At 41.5% G+C, this 12,669-nt stretch overlaps 1 long non-coding RNA gene and 2 pseudogenes across 2 annotated transcripts; 1 reads left to right on the top strand and 2 right to left on the bottom strand.

Moving 5' to 3' along the window:
- Positions 1-2,480, bottom strand: LOC148918788 (L-type lectin-domain containing receptor kinase IX.1 pseudogene; annotated as a pseudogene).
- Positions 2,481-2,652: 172 nt separating this feature from the next.
- LOC107880751 (L-type lectin-domain containing receptor kinase IX.1-like) lies at positions 2,653-10,374 on the bottom strand (annotated as a pseudogene). The gene is made up of 3 exons (XR_016125581.1): positions 9,475-10,374; positions 8,778-9,218; positions 2,653-3,422 (listed from the first exon to the last, which is right to left on the bottom strand). The product of XR_016125581.1 is annotated as an L-type lectin-domain containing receptor kinase IX.1-like (transcript).
- LOC148918787 (uncharacterized) lies at positions 9,896-11,646 on the top strand. The gene is made up of 2 exons (XR_016125582.1): positions 9,896-10,031; positions 11,104-11,646. It is a non-coding gene; the product is annotated as an uncharacterized LOC148918787 (long non-coding RNA).
- Positions 11,647-12,669: the final 1,023 nt, after the last annotated feature.

Genomic DNA, 12,669 nt, shown 5'->3' with positions numbered 1-12,669 from the left:
ACAACAATGCTGTCAACTATTAAATGCATACAATTGAAAGATAAATTCCAAAAGATTTTAATACAGTTTATCACAATTATTACTTAGACTTATTGTGGAGACTGAAATGATGTTGATGGAGACGCATTTTGTTGTAGAAGATGGGGTGAATTGTGAGGAATCGGTGTTATAACCGTGTCATGAGACTCAGTTTGACCTCTTTCAGAACTAGTAGTGTCAGTGGTCACTGTAGAGAGTGATGTTGGAGGAGCAAAATAGGTGGCCACCGGCATCTTGGATGGGAGAATGGGCAATGGAACTTCAAAGTTAAGCACTTGGATCGCTTGTTGTATTGAAGGTCTGAATTTATAATCCGGATGAGCACACCACAACCCAACAATCATCAAGCACTCCATTTGTTTCTCATCAAAATGTCCACAAAGTTTTGGATCGGCTGCTTGAATAAGTGTGCCTTCTCCATAAAGCTCCCACACCCACTCCACCATTTCGATTTGGCCACTTTCTAAACTGAGATCGATGGGTTTCCTCCCGCAAGCAATTTCCAAAGCAACAACTCCAAAGCTGTAGATATCGGATTCCTTGCTAGCCTTTCCTGTGGTAACGTATTCCAGAGCCATGTAACCCTGGTTCCAGCCACAATTGTTGTTTGTGACTGTTTTCCGTGGTCCACAAGTCGAGCTAACCCGAAATCCCCAAGTTTCGCATTGAAATTTGAATCCAACATAACGTTGCTGGACTTGATATCCCTGTGCAGCACACACTGTTCCCATTCTTCATGTAGATAAAATAACCCAGAGGCCAAACCTTGAGCAATACTGTATCTTATCTGCCAAGTTAACAAGCCTTTTTCTTTGAAAAGATGAGAATCTAAACTGCCGTTGGGCATGAAATCATAGACAAGCACGAGTTCTTGTTTTTCATGGCACCAACCAATGAGTTGCACCAAATTTCGATGCCTAAGTCTACTAATGATCCTCACTTCTGATGCATACTCCCTCAAACCTTGCTTAGATCCGCTGGATATCCTCTTAACCGCAACATATGAGTTTAACTCTTTTATGAAGCCTCTATAAACGCCACCAAATCCTCCCTCTCCCAGCTTCTCTCCCTCCTCAAAATTACTCGTTGCTCGAACCAACTCACGGTATGAAAACTTCCTGGGGCCGGTCCCCTTTTCAAGTTCCTCATGAATCAGTTTATTAACAAAAGGGTTCTCATCACGTTCCTCTGCTACTCTCCTTCTCTTCCAAAAGGTGAACCAAGCCAAACACAAGCCACCAACCAAGATTAGAAAACCACCGCTACCCAACCCAATCAAGAGTCTTATATTGGCACTTCCTGATGACTTGGGTTCAACAATGGGGGTTGGCTCAGGGGCTACTGGTCTGTTGTTATTTGCATTCTCAACAATCAGCGATGTCGAATTGAAACTCCATGAGTTGATCTTTTGCAGAGCAGTCATAGCACCTGTTGCAGCAGAGAACCCAACAATCACCCAACCCTGCAAAATCTCGTTCACATCAACCATGTAATCAAAATACCTTCTAACCTGGACACCATTTTCATAACTAGTAAAGGAAACGGTAAGATTTTTCGATCCAGAATCATAACGAATCCAAGCATAATTGACTTGTCCCTGTGTAATACTACCATTCCACGCCCTGGTAACATTAGACTTGACAGAGTTGACATCAATACCAACATGATTGCCGGAGGGATCTTGGACAGAAGCGTAGTTATTTGAGTAGATATCAAACTCCACTGCCACAAACGGGAACGTGGACTCGATTTTGTCCGTGTTTATGACGGGGAGGCCAAGAGAGAAGCCTGTGGCCACACGTCTGTTGAGTGCAGACCCGTTTGGCGCCAAAAAGAAGGCGAGCCCGTCTGCATAGGTTGTGTTGCCTAGCGAGTCGATGACAAATGTGAAATTTGTGGTGAAGTCAGCAAGTTTTCCTGTGGCGTTGTCACGGAGGAGGAAGGGTTGGCTGTAGGTGGCTCGGCCGACGCTTTGGTCTCGCACGTCGTCAGCAGCGCTTTTGGTGAGTCGGAGGAAACCATCGAGGGAAGCATCTCCCTCGAGAGATAGGGTGTTGATGCCATTTGGGAAGCTGGGGAAACTGAAGTTTAATGAGGTTGCACAAGGGGCTAATAGAAACAAGAGAAGAAGAATGACAACCATTTCTAATTTGCTGGTAAGGTTACAGATCAAATTGTTGCGTCTAAAATAGAACAGAGAGTGTAAGAGAGTTTAATATTTGAAAGTGCTTTAATCAGCAGTTGGTTTCTTACCAATTCAAATGAAAATAATTTTCCTTGAACTTGATCACGCTTGACATGCACTTATTTAATTACTTATGCAGGATTGCCGTCCTGGTAGAATATATTAAGTTTAAGTGATCCAATTTCAAGCCAATTAGTTGTTTTCACAATATTGGCCTCATCATTCAGCATCTGTTCCTAATAATTAATCTGGTGCCTTAAGATTAAAGAAAGATCATGGTCTAAATTTTCTTGTTTATTACTTTGTGTCTTTTGTGTGGAGTTCTATTGGTTGGCGTGGGCTGAGAGTCTGACACATGTTTTGTGTCTTTTGTGTGGAGTTCTATTGGTTGGCATAGGAATTAGCTAATGGCATCAATTGACAATTGGTTGGTGTTAATTTGTTGTTGTAATGATAGATTTAGATGATTACAATATCTGAACATGTTGGTAAATCCTTTGAGTGTTTTGGCAATTTGGTACTTGAGAACTCCCAGCATAAGGAGAGAGTGACAATGCGTAATTGATTGGAGGGAAAAACATGGTGTCTTTTCTTTGTGTGTAGGTGAGTCAGTGCTGGGAATCAATCACTGGCCTCGTCTTTTACGAAGCCTCAGTAAACCCCACCAAACCCCTCTCTCCAAGCTTCTCTCTCATCAAAATCATTTGTCGATTGAGCCAATGTCTTGTACGAAAACTTCTTGGGCCCGCCCTTTCGAATTCGCCATCAATTGATCGTTGATCATAGGATCTTCATCATTGTCCCTACTTTCCCCTGTTCCCTTCTTCCAAAAATGAACCAAACCAAACAAAAACCACCAACCAAAAGAACACACCCACCAACAACCAGCCCAACCACAAGTCCAATGCTGATGCATTTCTGACCCGGGTTCAACAATCAGCGATGTCGAATTGAAACTCCATGAGTTGATCTTTGCAGAGCAGTCATAGCACCTGTTGCAGCAGAGAACCCAACAATCACCCAACCCTGCAAAATCTCATTCACATCAACCATGTAATAAAAAAACCTTCTAACCTGGACACCATTTTCATAACTAGTAAAGGTAACGCTAAGATTTTTCGATCCAGAATCATAACGAATCCAAGCATAATTGACTTGTCCCTGTGTTATACTACCATTCCACGTCCTGGTAACATTATGATGTAGAACAGATGGCAGATTTAATCGCGGTTGAGCAAGAAAAGGGACGTGGTGAGTCTTGGCCTTTCAAAATCGTGATTCGAAGTTCGGGTTAATTCCAAATAAATTTTGTTTTTCCGTTTCGGAGTTACATAGTTAATTCCCAAAATAATTCTGTTTTTCCGTTTCGGAGTTACATAGTTAATTCCCAAAATAAATTCTGTTTTTCCGCTTCGGAGTTACATAGTTAATTCCCAAAATAAATTTGCTTTTTCAGTTTGAGTTACGAGTTAAGTCTCCGAATTAATTTCGCTGTTTAGTTTTATTTGTAATAACTCCCCAGCGCTATAAGGGTTGAGAGTTGTGTATTTAGACGGTTCGCCTAACGTTTTTTGGCAGTTCAGATTTTAATCAAATTAATCAAAGAGAGTTTCTTAATTTCTCGTGGATTCCAGTTTCTTGTTACTCAAGGTTTTCGCTTGAAACCTTATTTGCTTGTGCTGCGTCAAGTGGTATCAGAGCGGGTCTCTCCCGTCTTGGTATTCTTGTCTTATCATGGGTGATCGTGAAGCTGATGTCCCAGCCCCAATTACTCGAGCGGATCCTGGACGCTCAAAACCAACGGATCGACAACCTAACCACCCAATTTGGGGAGATGCGAATTGTTATTGCAAGCTCTTGGTGGCAACTATAGGCGAGGAGGCAGGGATGACGAAAGAAGAGAAGGCAGGGATAATAATCAAAGAGAAGGTAGAGATGGCGAGAGAAGAGATAATAGAAGGCAACTTATTCCGGATAGTGAGTCAGAGTCAGAAGAAGAACTTGAAGAACCACCACCACCGGCTAATAATCCTCGTAATCGTAATCGTAATTACGAGAATTTTGGCGACTATAGGATTAAAGCAGAAATTCCTAACTTTTGGGGAAATCTGAAGATTGAAGACTTCTTGGATTGGCTTGTAGAAGTGGAGAGGTTTTTCGATATTATGGAGGTTCCTGAGCATAAGATGGTGAAGATGGTAGCTTTCCGTCTTAAAGCTACAGCGGCTGTTTGGTGGGATCAATTGCAAAATTTACGGCAGAGGCAAGGAAAGCAGCGGGTTCGAACATGGCGGAAGATGAAGTCGCTTATGATGGAACGATTCTTGCCCACAGATTATGAGCAGATTCTCATCAGTATGTACCTAGGCTGGCGCAAGGCACCCGCTCAGTTTCTGAATATACCAAGAATTCATGCGTTTGGCAGAGCGAAACCATTTGACCGAGACTGACAACCAAAAGGTCGCGAGGTACAAATAATGGGCTGAAGATTTCCATCCAGAAAAAATTGGTATGCAGAATATATGGACTTTGCAGTGAGGCGATTAACATGGCATTGAAGGCTGAATTGTTGGAGAAGGAGAACGCTAACCCAACTTCCGCAGAACACGATTTGAAGCCTCGAATATACTGCTGGTGCTTCTAGTGGCTCGTGAGATAAGGGGAAAGCACAAGAGCAGAATCTTGGAGGATCGACAAAACCAAAGCAATAGCCACAAAACAAAATTTCAACGAAGGTAGCAGCCGGAATTACAACAGAGGGCAGCCCCGAAATCAGTCCCAGAATCCGTATGCTAAGCCCATGACGGACATATGTTACCGTTGCCAAAAACCAGGGCATCGTTCTAATGTTTGTCCAGAACGGAAGCAGGCCAACTTTATCGAAGAAGCCGATGAAGATGAGGAAAACGATGAAGTCGGAAAAGATGATTATGTAGGGGCTGAATTTGCAGTTGAGGAAGGAATGGAGAAGATTACCTTGGTTTTGCAGAGAGTTCTTTTGGCACCAAAGGAGGAAGGGCAGCGTCATAGTATTTTTCGTTCCCTCTGCTCAATCAAAAACAAGGTATGTGATGTGATCGTCGACAATGGAAGTTGCGAGAATTTCGTGTCAAAGAAATTGGTGGAGTATTTGCAGTTATCTACGGAGCCTCGCGTCAGCCCTTACTCACTAGGTTGTTAAAAAAGGCCCTTCGGTTCGTGTAGCCTGAGACTTGCCGAGTGCCATCACAATTGGTAAGCATTACAGAGATGAAATATTATGTGATGTTATTGACATGGATGCATGCCATATTTTGTTAGGGCGACCTTGGCAATTTGATGTGGATGCAACTTTCAAGGGACGAGATAATGTAATTTGTTCTCTTGGAACAACCAAAATTGCAATGGCAACCACACAGCCCCAAAGCAACTGCTGAGCCCAAGACGAGGAGTTCTAGTTTTCTAACCCTAATTCACAATGAGCAGGAGTTGAACGAGGGTCACAAAGAAGCGGAGTGTTTTTGTCCCTTGGTGTTGAAGGGGTTGTTGAAAATTGGCGGAGGAGAAGGTGACATTCCACAAGATGTGCAGCAGATTTTGAATCAATTTCAGAACTACTTTCAAAATCTGCCAAACGAGCTGCCTCCTATGCGGGACATACAACAATCGAATTGACTTGGTGCCTGGAGCTAGCCTTCCGAATCTGCCCCATTATCGGATGAGCCCCAAGGAGAATGACATCCTGAGAGAACAGATTGAAGAATTACTGCGGAAAGGATTTATCAGGGAGAGTTTGAGTCCTGCGCAGCCTGTTTTGCTGGTTCCAAAGAAAGACAAAACTTGGCGAATGTGTGTTGATAGCCGAGCAATCAACAAGATAATAGTCAAGTACATTGTTTCATTCCACGGTTAGAAGATATGCTGGACGTTCTTAGCGGCTCAAGGGTGTTTTCTAAGATAGATTTGCGAAGCGGATACCACCAGATTCGCATACGACCTGGAGACGAATGGAAAACAGCGTTCAAGAGCAAGGACGGATTATTTGAATGGTTGGTGATGCCATTCAGATTGTCAAATGCACCTAGCACTTTCATGCGGCTCATGAATCAGGTTCTTCGACCATTCATTGGTTCTTTTGTCGTTGTTTATTTCGATGACATTTTAATTTATAGTACCACAAAAGAAGAACATCTTGTGCATTTGAGACAAGTTTTAGATGTGTTGAGAGAAAATAAGTTGTATGTGAACCTTAAAAAATGTACTTTCTGCACAAATAAGCTACTGTTCTTGGGTTTTGTTGTTGGTGAGAATGGTATCCAGGTAGATGACGAGAAGATCAAGGCAATCCTTGACTGGCCAGCTCCAAAGACATGCTGAAGTTCAAGCTTCCATGGCTTGGCCACCTTTTACAGAAGATTTGTGAAGCATTTTAGCACCGTTGCTGCACCTATCACAGAATGTTTGAAGAAGGGCCGGTTCAAATTGGGGAGAGGAGCAAGAAAGAAGCTTTGCAGAAATAAAAGAAAAGCTTTGCACCGCACCGGTTCTAGCTCTTCCAAACTTTGAGAAAGTTTTCGAAGTTGAATGTGATGCCAGCGGTGTGGGAGTCTGAGCCAGGCTCTCACAAGACAAGCGCCAATTGCGTTCTTTTCAAAAGTTGAGCGATGCACGCCAAAAGTGGAGTACTTATGACCAAGAGTTCTATGCGGTTGTTCGAGCTTTGAAGCAATGGGAGCACTATCTTATCTAGAAGGAATTTGTTTTGTTTACAGATCATCAAGCGTTGAAGTATATTAACAGCCAGAAAAATATTGATAAAATGCATGCTAGATGGATGACTTTTGCAGAAATTTTCGCTCATATCAAGCATACTCCGCAAGACCAATCGTGTGGCAGATGCGCTGAGTAGGAGAGCTTCATTATTAGTCACGCTGACTCAAGAAGTTGTGGGGTTTGAATGTCCAAGGAATTATATGCAGGTGACGATGATTTCCGGGAAATTTGGATTAAGTGCACTAATCAAGAGCCAATGGCAGATTACTTTCTCAATGAAGGTTATTTGTTCAAAGGCAACCAGCTGTGTATTCCAGTTTCTTCTTTGAGGGAGAAGCTCATTCGGGACTTGCATGGTGGAGGGTTAAGTGGCCACCTAGGCCGTGACAAAACAATTGCATTGTTGGAGGAGAGATTTTACTGGCCACAGCTCAAACGTGATGTTGGAACTATTGTGCGCAAGTGCTACATTTGTCAAACTTCGAAGGGGCAGGTACAAAACACTGGATTATATATGCCATTACCAGTTCCTAACGATATTTGGCAGGATCTTGCTATGGATTTTGTCCTCGGATTGCCCCAACACAAAGGGAGTGGACTCAGATTTGTGGTGGTTGATCGTTCTCAAAATGGCGATTTCATAGCCTGCAAAAAGACTGCCGATGCATCAAATATAGCCAAACTGTTTTTCAGGGAGGTTGTTCGCTTGCATGGGGTTCCTACATCCATTACATCTGATCGTGACACCAAGTTCTTGAGTCATTTTTGGATCACTTTGTGGAGACTGTTTGGGACTACTTTGAATCGTAGCAGCACTGCCCATCCCCAAACCGATGGCTGACTGAGGTTACAAACCGGACATTGGGCAATATGGTGCGAAGCGTCTGTGGAGAGAAGCCAAACAATGGGATTATGCATTACCGCAGTGGAGTTTGCATACAACAAAGTGCAGTCCATAGCGCTACTGGGAAGTCTCCATTTTCCATTGTTTATACTGCTATACCTAACCATGTTGTAGATTTGGTGAAACTGCCAGAGGCCAGCAAACCAGTATGGCAGCGAAAAATTTGGCTGAGGAAGTGGTAGCCGTTCGAGATGAAGTCAAGCAGAAACTTGAGCAAACAAATGCTAAGTACAAAGCTGCTGCGGATAGGCATCGACGTGTTAAAGTGTTTCAAGAAGGCGATTCTGTGATGATATTTCTGAGGAAGGAGAGGTTTCCAGTTGGCACTTACAGCAAGCTTAAACCGAAGAAATATGGTCCTTACAAAGTGCTCAAACGGATCAATGATAATGCCTATGTTATTGAGTTACCGGATTCCATGGGAATTTCCAATATTTTTAATGTTGCAGATTTATATGAGTTCCGTGAAGATGAGGTTCTTTATCCAGATCATAACTCGGGGTCGAGTTCTTCGGAGGTAGAGAGGACTGATGTAGAACAGATGGCAGATTTAATCGCGGTTGAGCAAGAAAAGGGACGTGGTGAGTCGTTTGGCCTTTCAAAACTGCATTCGAAGTTCGGAGTTAATTCCAAATAAATTCTGTTTTTTCAGTTTCGGAGTTACGTAGTTAAGTCTCCGAATTAATTCTGTTGTTTAGTTTTATTTGTAATAACTCCCCTAGCAGTTACAAGGGTTGAGAGTTGTGTATTTAGACGGGTTCGTCTAACGTTTTTTGGCAGTTCAGATTTTAATCAAATTAATCAAAGAGAGTTTCTCTTAATTTCTGGTGGATTCCAGTTTCCTTGTTACTCAAGGTTTTCGTTTGAAACCTTATTTGCTTGTGCTGCGTCACATTAGACTTCACAGAGTTGACATCAATACCTACATGATTGCCGGAGGGATCTTGGACAGAAGCGTAGTTATTTGAGCAGATATCAAACTCCACTGCCACAAACGGGTACGTGAACTCGATTTTGTCCGTGTCTATGACGGGGAGGCCAAGAGAGAAGCCTGTGCCCATACGTCTGTTGAGTGCAGACCTGTTTGGCGCCAAAAAGAAGGCGAGCCCGTCTGCATAGGTTGTGTTGCCTAGCGAGTCGATGGCGAATGTGAAATTTGTGGTGAAGTCGGCGAGTTTTCCTGTGTCGTTGTCGCGGAGGAGGAAGGGTTGGCTGTAGGTGGCTCGGCCGACGCTTTGGTCTCGCACCTGGTCAGCAACGCTTTTGGTGAGTCGGAGGAAACCATCAAGGGAAGCATCTCCCTCGAGAGATAGGTTGTTGATGTCATCATTTGTGAAGCTGGGGAAACTGAAGCTTAATGAGGATGCACAAGGGGCTAATAGAAACAAAAGAAGAAGAATGACAACAATTTCTAATATGCTGGTAAGGTTACAGATCAAATTGTTGCGTCTAAAATAGAACAGAGAGTGTATAGAGAGTTTAATATTTGAAAGTGCTTTAATCAACAGTTGGTTTCTTACCAATTCAAATCAAAATAATTTTCCTTGTATCTACATAAATAAGGAATTGAAGATTCAAGCAGTTGGTTTCTTACCAATGCCCATTCCACGCCTTGGTAACTCTAGACTTGACAGAGTTGACATCAATACCAACATGATCGCCCCTGGGATCTTTGATAGCAGCCTCTACATTGTAAAAGATGTCAAACTCCACTGCCACAAACGGGTACAGATTCGTGGACTCGTTTGTTCCTGAGTGTTTGACGGGGAGGCCAAGAGAGCCGCCTCCGCCTATTGTTGTGTTGAGTGCAAACCCCTTTGGCGCAAAAAAGAAGGCGAGCCCGTCTGCATAGGTTGTGTTGCCTAGCGAGTCGATGGCGAATGTGAAATTTGTGGTGAAGTCGGTGAGTTTTCCGGTGGCGTTGTCGCGGAGGAGGAAGGGTTGGCTGTAGGTGGCTCGGCCGACGCTTTGGTATCGCACCTGGTCAGCAGCGCTTTTGGTGAGTCGGAGGAAACCATCGAGGGAAGCATCTCCCTCGAGAGATAGGTGTTGATGCCATTTGGGAAGCTGGGGAAACTGAAGTTTAATGAGGTTGCACAAGGGGCTAATAGAAACAAGAGAAGAAGAATGACAACCATTTCTAATTTGCTGGTAAGGTTACAGATCAAATTGTTGCGTCTAAAATAGAACAGAGAGTGTATAGAGAGTTTAATATTTGAAAGTGCTTTAATCAGCAGTTGGTTTCTTACCAATTCAAATCAAAATAATTTTCCTTGAACTTGATCACGCTTGACATGCACTTATTTAATTACTTATGCAGGATTGCCGTCCTGGTAGAATATATTAAGTTTAAGTGATCCAATTTCAAGCCAATTAGTTGTTTTCACAATATTGGCCTCATCATTCAGCATCTGTTCCTAATAATTAATCTGGTGCCTTAAGATTAAAGAAAGATCATGGTCTAAATTTTCTTGTTTATTACTTTGTGTCTTTTGTGTGGAGTTCTATTGGTTGGCGTGGGCTGAGAGTCTGACACATGTTTTGTGGGAACTAAAATGTCTTTTTCGGTGGATTAAGAAGGCTTGGATTGGAAATGGTTAGAATTCAGATTTGAGAGTTCGGGTTTTCAGCAAATGCATAGTCATTGGTCATGATTAATGACCCGACCCGATTCGGAAGTTCTAGATGTACCTTTGTTTATGGTTAAAAAAAAATATACGAAGGAGAGGAACTTCGAACTTGAATGTCTTGATAATATTTTTTAGTTTCGAATTAATATTTTTTTATTAATTTGGATTAGGTTTTTTTAACTGTTTTCTAATAGTTGTGACTTTTCTGATAAAGTTTTAGAAGTTTATTTAAATCAAACAAAGCCTCATTCGTTAATACAGAAAAAAACATTCTACAAGCACATTCATATTGTTTGAGAGGAAAACAATCAAAGTTTGCCACTAGGGCTTAGAATACAGATAGTTGAATTCTGGGGGCAGTCACCTATAGAACTTCAAACACCGAGAAGGGGTGAAATACTATCTTTTGGACATTGCATCAAATCTACAAGCCTCTATCTCGAATCCAAGTTATTAGTTCATTTATTTATTATTTACTGTATTTCAAATTACAGTTTGTTATAAATTCAATTTCATTGGTGTTTATATTTTGTTGATATATATAATCATTTTTTTATTAGTCACTGATTGTTATTTTTTCCAACACATGGTAGGTAGCTCTACCGACGTTCTCAGTTTCTCCTGGATTTCTGGTGAGTGATGAGGTTGCTATCAATATCAGCAACACCCTCGAGGGATATGTTGGTGGTGACATTGGAAAAGCTTGGGAAGTTGAAGATTAAAGGAGATGCAAAAGGGTTGAACAGAAAGAAGAGAAACAGCAGGAACATAAGCTTTGGTTGTGAGTCACTGGCGGATCCACAGAGGCGCAAGGAGGTGCAGCTGCACCTCCCCTCGCCGGAAACTTCCTTGGGGATGCCATAATTTGCCCATTTGCTCGTGCCTACCAATTGTTCGACTAAATGCCTCAAAGACGTTGTATTGTTTGCTGCATTGTGAGACCCTAAATATTTACCATATATTGTTGGGCTCGATCTCATGAGCATGTAGGAGAAAACGACTCATCAATCGGAGCTCCACAACCAAAGTTATGAATTTTCGAAGTTTTTCTAGAATATTTGAAGTTAAGTTGTAGAGGCACAATTCAAGGAAGAAGAAGACTCCGCGTCAGACGTTAGCGCTTCTGATTTTGATTCTTTTTAAAATTTTCCAATATCAAGCCAACACATGTCTATTTCTAATTGGTCTAAATTAAAGAACTCATATGTGTGCCAAAAAATTCACCAAAAATTACCCCAAACTTTTAATCATGTGTACTTTTGTTTCATGACCTCCAATTTACATGTGCTTTTGGTTAGATTAATTGGTATTGACTTTTGTTAGATTAAATATGTAATTGACATAGATTTTGTTCATATTTGATATGAATTTTGGTAAACTAATTGTGTCAATGACAAGGATTTTGTTCATATTAATTGATATCCATATAGACTATAATCAATTAGTTGTAGATGTAAAACTCTTATTTGTTTTAATTATGAATGACATTAGTATTGGTTAAATTCTAACGGCATTTGGTTGTATAATTTTTTTTTTGTGAATTTTTAGCCTTATTTTTTTTAACACACTACTCAGATGTTACGACTTGAACCCAGGGTCTTGCTTGAGTCCTTTGTAAATTTTTAGCCTTTTAAACATTGCACCTCCCTTGAAAAATTCATGGATCCGCCACTGGTGAGTGTAGTGGGATGATCCCTTTCCCATAATTATTGAAAACCATATCTAACTTTTTGTGGAGACTGTTTGCAGAATAATCATATCTTATATAGTGCAGAATGCAGATCACTGCAGAGTTAAAGCTACCAAAGGTGCTGTTCTTGTTTCTTTTTTTTAATCTTTCTTTGCTTGCTGGGTTTTGCCCCCTTGTAAAACAGAAAAAAAAAGTTTCCAGCGTAGCCATTGTTTTTACCAATTCATATCTGAACAAATATCCTCGGAACTATAGTTCATTCTTTATGGAAGTGTTCGAAAGCAAACAATTGACCTTTCAGTTTGACATGGTATTTGTTTATGTTTGGTTGCTGGCACGCCGTCCTCGTACATATGCAAACGATTCCATTTGAAGTCAATCAATTTTCAGCTGGGCAATGGCAGAGAGACTCTCTGTTTGAGTTCTTGTATCTTGTGCTAAAATATGAAAACTATGAGAGAATATTTAT

Source organism: Prunus mume, linkage group LG3, assembly GCF_029339155.1.
Source record: "Prunus mume cultivar Tortuosa linkage group LG3, ASM2933915v1, whole genome shotgun sequence".
Classification (NCBI taxonomy): Eukaryota; Viridiplantae; Streptophyta; class Magnoliopsida; order Rosales; family Rosaceae; genus Prunus; species Prunus mume.
This window is presented reverse-complemented; position numbering and strand designations above follow the sequence as displayed.